The sequence below is a fragment of the Loxodonta africana genome, chromosome 2 (assembly GCF_030014295.1).
Source record: "Loxodonta africana isolate mLoxAfr1 chromosome 2, mLoxAfr1.hap2, whole genome shotgun sequence".
Classification (NCBI taxonomy): domain Eukaryota; kingdom Metazoa; phylum Chordata; class Mammalia; order Proboscidea; family Elephantidae; genus Loxodonta; species Loxodonta africana.
Genome location: NC_087343.1, coordinates 141,556,625 through 141,563,976, shown reverse-complemented (window position 1 = coordinate 141,563,976; position 7,352 = coordinate 141,556,625). Strand labels below are relative to the sequence as shown.

The window sequence follows — 7,352 nt, the reverse complement described above, 5'->3', positions numbered from 1 at the left end:
TGGCTGCTCTTAAAATTTTCTCTTTATCTTTGGTTTTAACAAGTTTGATTATAATATGTCTTGGTGACTTTCTTTTGGGATCTACCTTGTATGTGTTTTGATGAGCATCTTGCATAGATATCCTTTCATTTTTCACAATGTCAGGGAAGTTTTCTGCCAACAAATCTTCAACAATTCTCTCTGTGTTTTCCGTTATCCCTCCCTGTCCTGTTACTCCTATCATATGTAGGTTATTCTTTTTAATAGAGTCCCACATGATTCTTATGGTTTCTTCATTTTTTAATGTTCTTGTATCTGATTTTTCTTCAAATATGTTGTTGTCTAGTGTTTCATCTTCAGTCTCACTAATTCTTACTTCCATCTTCTCAATTCTGCTCCACTTACTTTCTACTGAGTTGTCTAATTCTGAAATTTTATTGCTAATCTGAATTTCTGATTGTTGTCTCTTTTAGATTCTTGCAGCCTATTCAATTTTTCCTTTTGTTCTTAAATAATCTTCTTAATTTCCTCAACTACTTTATCTGTGTGCTCCTTGGCTTGTTCTGCATTTTGCCTGATTTCATTCCTGATGTCTCAAAGAGTTCTGTATATTAATCTTTTGTATTCTACATCTGGTAATTCTAGAAATACATCTTCATCCGGAAAAGTCCTTGTTTCTTTGGGAGTTTGTTGAAGCAATCATGGTCTGCTTCTTTATGTAACTTGATATTGACTGTTGTCTCTGAGCCATCTATAATTATTGTATTAATTTATTTTAGGTTTGCTCACTATGTCCTAGCTTCTTGCTTTGTTTTGTTTTGATATATCTAAATAGGCTACTAGAGTGAGCTAACTTGATAATTGGAGACTTTGAAGCACTGATGTCTTGTTACCAGATGGCTCGAGTTGTTACCAGGTATATGAGCCTAGGAATTCATTCACTATTCTTGTATAGATTCAGCTCAGGTGTCCCAGTAGTCAGTCACCTAGGGTGTCATACAGGCTCTTACATAGGCTCTTAGAGGAGTAGTGGTGATTGATGTATGCATGGGTTTCTGGTAGCAGCAGGAGGTCACACTCTGAGGAAGGCAGGGGGCTGACAACGTTCCCCTGAATGTCTGTGAGAAAGGCATGTCCCGTTCTCTAGAGTGCTCTGCTGGGTGGGCGCTGCAGCTGTGCCATAGCAACCTGAGACTGGTAAAAAAAAAAAAAAAAAATTTTTTTTTTTTTTTTTTTTAGGCACTACTTATCCTTGGAACCCTGTTGCAGGTAACTAGGTGGTATGGGTGGAGCCTCCAGTTCTCAGGCCCCTGCTATGGGCAGGTGAGGGCCCTGTTTAATAGGCAGAGTGGTATCAAACATCAAAAACATGTCTCTCTACCACACAGCTAAAACAGTTACAGTCAGACCTCAAACAGATTCGCCCTTGCAACATAACAGCCAGATCCTATCTGCTGTAATGGGGCCACCTGGATCTATGCAAGGGTGACTACAAAGTCTGTGGACCACTTGTGCCTGGACTAGAGCTGCTTCTGCTCTGAGTTTCCAGATTAGGGGAGTCAGCAGAGTATTTTTCCCCTGTTTGTTAATTTTCTCCTTCTCCAAGGCCAGAGGGATGGCTCAGGGTGTGCAGTAGGACCTATCTCAGGCCCAGAGAAATCAACTGTTAATGAAGCCAGCTAGGGCAGAGAGAGGAGGGATCAGATAGATAGGAAAGAGTTCTTTCAGAAAGAGGAGCTATTAGATGTGCATGGCAAATTAGACAAAATCACTTATCTTGTGCCCAGAGTGCTGTTTTATCTCAGATTCCAGTGGTGTATGTAGATTGTGTGTGCTGACTCTGCAGTCATGCTTGGGGATGGGGCTGCGGCACCACATTTGCCTTCTTTCTCTGAACCAGCCATGTCCTAAATACCACCACCAGTCCTACAGCAGTCACACCGGGGAGTCAGGGTGCACAACTTTGCTTGCCTTCTTTCACTGAAGCAGCCACATCCCAGAACACTACCACCAGCCCCACTGCTGGGGAATAGGGGCTGAAGTGCTGCTGCGGACTCGGCAACTCCTCACTGCTTCTGCACCATCTTTCCCTCCCCCGTCACTCAGTCCGATTTCTTAACTTTGCCTTTGGTGCTCAGATTTCCTAGCTTGTCATATATATAATTGCTTCACTTGTGTTTTCCGGTCTTTGTTCTAAGAGGGCCCACTGGAAGAGTCTGACTACTTCACCATCCTGGCCCAAACTCTTTCTCTTGGCTTAGCGGGTTTTTGCTTGATTTTCTTCACCAATGTACCTAAGTGGTCATGACTAAAAGAACCCACCATAACCATAACTACTATGGGCAGATGATAGCTTTTGCATTGACTAAGACAGCGACAAATTAATTTGATCTGGTCTGGAGATCTCTTATGAACTCCCATGAGTCTAAAATACATCCATCCTTCCTTACCTTACTCCCTTCCTTTTCTTTTTCCCTAACTCCCCCCTCCATCATCCTTCTTCCCCCCCCACCTTTTTTTTTTTTTTTTTTTTAATAAAACTCTGTATAAATTGTCTACAGATTAAATACCGGAAGCTACAACATCAAATTTCATTAAGGATGTCAAATACTGCTTCATTTTGAATCCATTTTGAATTCAGAGATCCTGCCAAATGCAATCTCTAGCTCAATGCAAAGTACTTCCAAGTGTGACTACTTAATCCATTTTGGAGGAGGGTATAATCAGGTATAGTACGTGTAGTAAGTGGACAATTTCTTTGTCCACAGAAAATTCACCAGAGCAGATATTCACCACCTGTGTATCTTTACTGATTGAGTTTTTTTTTTTTTTTTTTCATTATTAATTATTCAGGACATTCTGTATATTTGGCTCATGATGGAACAAACCTTTGAGACTAGGAAAAACATAATACAGCATACACGCCATGAACAAGCCACTATAGGAATTTGTGGGCATATCCAAATTTAAATCTATTTGGATTCAATTATGCCATCGGAGCAAGATTTGAAAGATGATGATTTGCATGATTCTGTACATGGCATATTATAAAGATCTTCACAAAAATAACCTGAAAGATGTGAGCTAATTGGGATATTGTACTATGTGTACAGTTTCCTTATTGGAAAATTAATTGCCTTAGATTTTATTTTCACCAGTTCATTTGATATTTATTTTCATATTTATTGTGTGTATGTTTATAAATCTATTTACAATGGACTTCAGCTTCCTTTCTCATTAAATATACACATTCTGTTATGTACTGAAAAGCAATTGAAATTTGGCGATCTACTCTCTTTTTTGTTTCTTTTCATGCACTGAAGGGAGTCTTGCTTGAGAAAATCCACTGGCTAAATTGCCCATGACTTTAGAATATTTCTTCTCCATGCAATTTTTTTCTTCCAGGATGCCAGTTTTCTTCCTCTCTACTAAAATATCCTTTTTATTAAATATTTCATTAAACTATACCTTGCCCCCAAACTTTTCCAGGTTAACAATCTCACACCTATTCAACTTTGTTCAAGAGCTCCTTCAGTGCATACCAAAAAAAATCAGCGCATAGGGATGGAAATCGGTATTCATGATTCCATTTGTGTTTTTTGTTTATATTTATATTCCAAGATCATCTTTCCTATTTTATTGCATTTCCCTAAAGCATATGTTACATAAAGATGTGGAGATCACGGATTATCCTATTCCATGCCCAGTGGACTGATTTAAATGAACAATTCACCATAACCCCTTTGCATTTAAGAATTCCCATATGTGTGCCATTTTGTTAGGCCACTGATAGTTACAGAGTCATAGAAGCTGTTTCTGAATGAAGTGATTATTTGGGATTGACTCTTCTCCTTAATAATTCATGTTATAGTCACAGTCTCTTACATATGTACTTCCTCTTCTCCTGGGGGGCAGGGGTCAGAGGGCTTAGTTTCTCACAGAGTGAGAGTGCTCCTTTTGTAAGTTTCCCATCCTGGAATACTAAGTAGGGGTCTTATACAGGATGTGTGATGTCTAATTAATATCAAATGGAGGCCGAAGATGTAATTTTAGTTTATTACCATTGGGTATGTGTTCCTGGTCTGTGGCTGGTTGTAAGGGAGAGAAAACAATTATATTTTTATCCAGATGGTTGCTGTTAGTGTCTGATTATTATCTAAAACTCCTTGTCCATGTTTCAGCTGAGAATAGTTGCTCCCAGTAGACCAAGAGTTCCTTTCAGGCCCTGAAATTCAATTGACTTCCAGCTAAAGCCCCAGTGGGACCTGCCTAAGAGTATCTGAGGGCAGAGTTTGGACATTTATGAGTTATAGCCTGTCAGTTTCAGGCTTCTCATTTGTTGCTCTTAGTTCCCAAGTGGCAGGTATTGCCTCTGTCCTGCTGATCACACTGTCTTGTGGACACAAGACAAATGGTTCCAGGTTCTCTGTTAGCCAAGCAAAGGCACTTTTAAAATTCAGATACTTTCTGCTCATTTCAAGTATCACAGAACTATATTGACAAAACCTATAATCTCACCATCCACAAGTCTTCAGTGGTGAGTTGAACAAATACCCTCATAACTGTAGATTTTTATTTATCATCACCTTCCATATCTGATATACAGTATCTCTTTTTTTTTTTTAAGTTACTTTTATCCAGCATCATGATCAGACTATTAGAATTAGCAACCAACAGCATAGGTGCAAAAAAAAAAAAACTACATTAAAACCCTTTGTTGGAATGCTTTACACTTTCCACAGAACAGAAACTAACCTGTTATACCGTTAGTCACAAATACAGTCCTCCAGTTTTTTGCCCATACCCATAAGTATTGTCTAAAACTGTCTTCTTTGTACAGCTAGGCCCTGCCACCACTGTGTTTGACTGAGTTCACAAATCTGTTGTAATCTGTAGCTTCCCTGTCACTTCTTTGGCTCTCCTATCCTGCTGACCTTTGTTTCCTGGCAGTCGTTAAAACCTTTTGCCACTGCATTAGCTACTGCTGCTACTTGAACTGCCATTGCCACCTTGGTTTTGTGGTTTGGCAAAGTATTGACTTCCACCACCATAAGGGCCAGAGTTTTTGCTGCCAATGTTTCCTCCCTTCATGGGTCCAAAATTTGAAGATTGAATGTTGTAATTGTCGAAATCATTGTAGCTTCCACCACCTCCAAAATTGCTTCCACTACCACCCCCAAAGCTGCCCTCGACACCTCCATTGTTATAGCTGCTACCCCCACCACACTCACTGCCTTAGTTTCCATAACCCTGTCCACTACTTCCATAGCCTCTACTTTCTCCACAATAACCAAAGCCACCTTCTCCATAACCATCATCATTACCAAACCCATTGTAACCATCCCCACTGCCTCCATATTCACCACCACCAAAGCTACCTACCCACTGAAATTTGGTCCATGACCAAAGTTGTCATTCTCATGAAAACCACCCCCACAGCCACCACTAAAGTTTCCCAAACTACTTTGACCTTTTTGGCTGGATGAGGCGTTGGCCATCTCTTGCTTTGACAGGGTTTTCCTTACTCCACAGTTGTGGCCACTCACAGTATGGTATTTCTGAATGATGGAATCATAGTCACCAAAAGTAACAAAAGCAAAGCCATCCTTCTTTCCATGGCCTCAGTCAGTCATGATTTCAATTGCTTCGATTTTCCCATACTGCTGAAAATAATCTCTTAAGTGATTTTCTTCAGTGTCTTCTTTAATGCCAAAAACAAAGATCTTTTTCACAGTTAAGTGGGTACCTGGTCTTTGAGAGTCTTCTTGAGAGACAGCCCCTTTGGGTCCACAACTCTTTCATCCACCTTATGTGGCCTTGCATTCATGGCTGCACCCACCTCCTCCACCATAGTGGGGACAAACTATATTTGTCATGTAGTAAGTGATAAATCAAAGCCTCTGAAGCGCTTGGTGTTTGGGTCTCTCATTACCACACAGTCCGTGGGTGTGCTCCATTGCTCAAAATGTCTCCTCAGACTGTAATCTATTGTTTAAAAGCTCAACACGCCAATGCAGAGTTTCCACAGCTATTTGGGCTTTTTAGGAGGCTCTGACTTAGACATGATGGCAGTGAGAAGAAAAACTTTAATTAATAGTGCTTCCTCAGTGGCATCCGCTGGCAGAAAGCTGATAATACAACATCTCTTTTCACTCAATTACTTATAAGTGCCCCCACTGAAAAAGCTTTGGGCTAGCTGCAAAACAATTTTTGACATAATCAAAAATATAATGATAGAAGTTGAATAAAACTACTTTTCTGTTGACTTCCAGGCAGGAAATTAAGATAAAAAGCAAACTTTCCTAAGTATTGTCCTGAGTTCTGAATGTAATAAGATCCAGGGGTAAATTACTATAAAGATTCAGGCTCTTGAGTTAGGACCATTCACTCAGAAAAATTATACTTTGAAAATATCAGGCTATGTCAGAGCCTTTACAAGTAACTATGAGGAAAGTCATCAAAATCAAATGGATTATACTCTTCTGATCCTTGGAAACTTTTTATCTCTTTCCTGAATGTCCTTCAGGATACCACCCTGGGATTTGACAGGATTCTTGCTCCAGTTCACTCCATTTGTTGATGATACAGACATACCACTTGCTGCTGAGACTGCAATGATACATTAATTACTAGGTAAGCAAAGAGCTAGATCTTTTGGATGGGATGTCTCCATAGATTGTAGACTCAAGAAAGGAAACCTAATGAATGGTTTTATTTTCTGTTTTTCCAAATAATTGTAAAAGGTTCATATACTATTCCCTGACCAGAAAAATTGCAGCATACTTTTTTATCAACAGAAACTCTGTATCTTCCTATCCACTCAAGAAACCTAACAATGGATTGCATTGGAAAAATCTGCTGCAAAAGATCTCTGTAAAATTTTAGAAGTCAATGATGTCTCTTTGTTGACTAAGGTGATCTGATTCAAGTCATGGTCTTTTAATAACATCATATGCATGTGAAAGTTGGATAATGAAAAAGGGAGACAGAAGAATTAACACGTTTGAACAGTGGTGCTGGTGAAGAATATTGAATATACTGTGGATTGCCAAAAAAAAAAAAAATGAACAAGTCAGTCTTAGAAGAAATACAACCAGACTATCCCTTAAAAATTAGGACGGCAAGATTTCAACTCTCTCACTTTAGACGCATCATCAGGAAAGACCATTCACAAGAAAAGAACATCATGTTTGGTAAAGCAGAGGGCCAACAAAAATGAGGGAAACCCTCAGTGAAATGGACTGATACAATGGGTTCAAACATACCACCAACCATGAAGATGGCACAGGGCTGAGCAACATTTCACTCTGTTATACATGAGGATGCCATATGTCAAAGCTGACTTGGCAGCAACTAACAATGATGACTTCAAT

General features: G+C 39.5%; 1 pseudogene; it reads right to left on the bottom strand.

Moving 5' to 3' along the window:
- Nucleotides 1–4,658: 4,658 nt before the first annotated feature.
- On the bottom strand, nt 4,659–6,043 carry LOC100659773 (heterogeneous nuclear ribonucleoprotein A1-like; annotated as a pseudogene).
- Between the last annotated feature and the right edge of the window lie 1,309 nt (nt 6,044–7,352).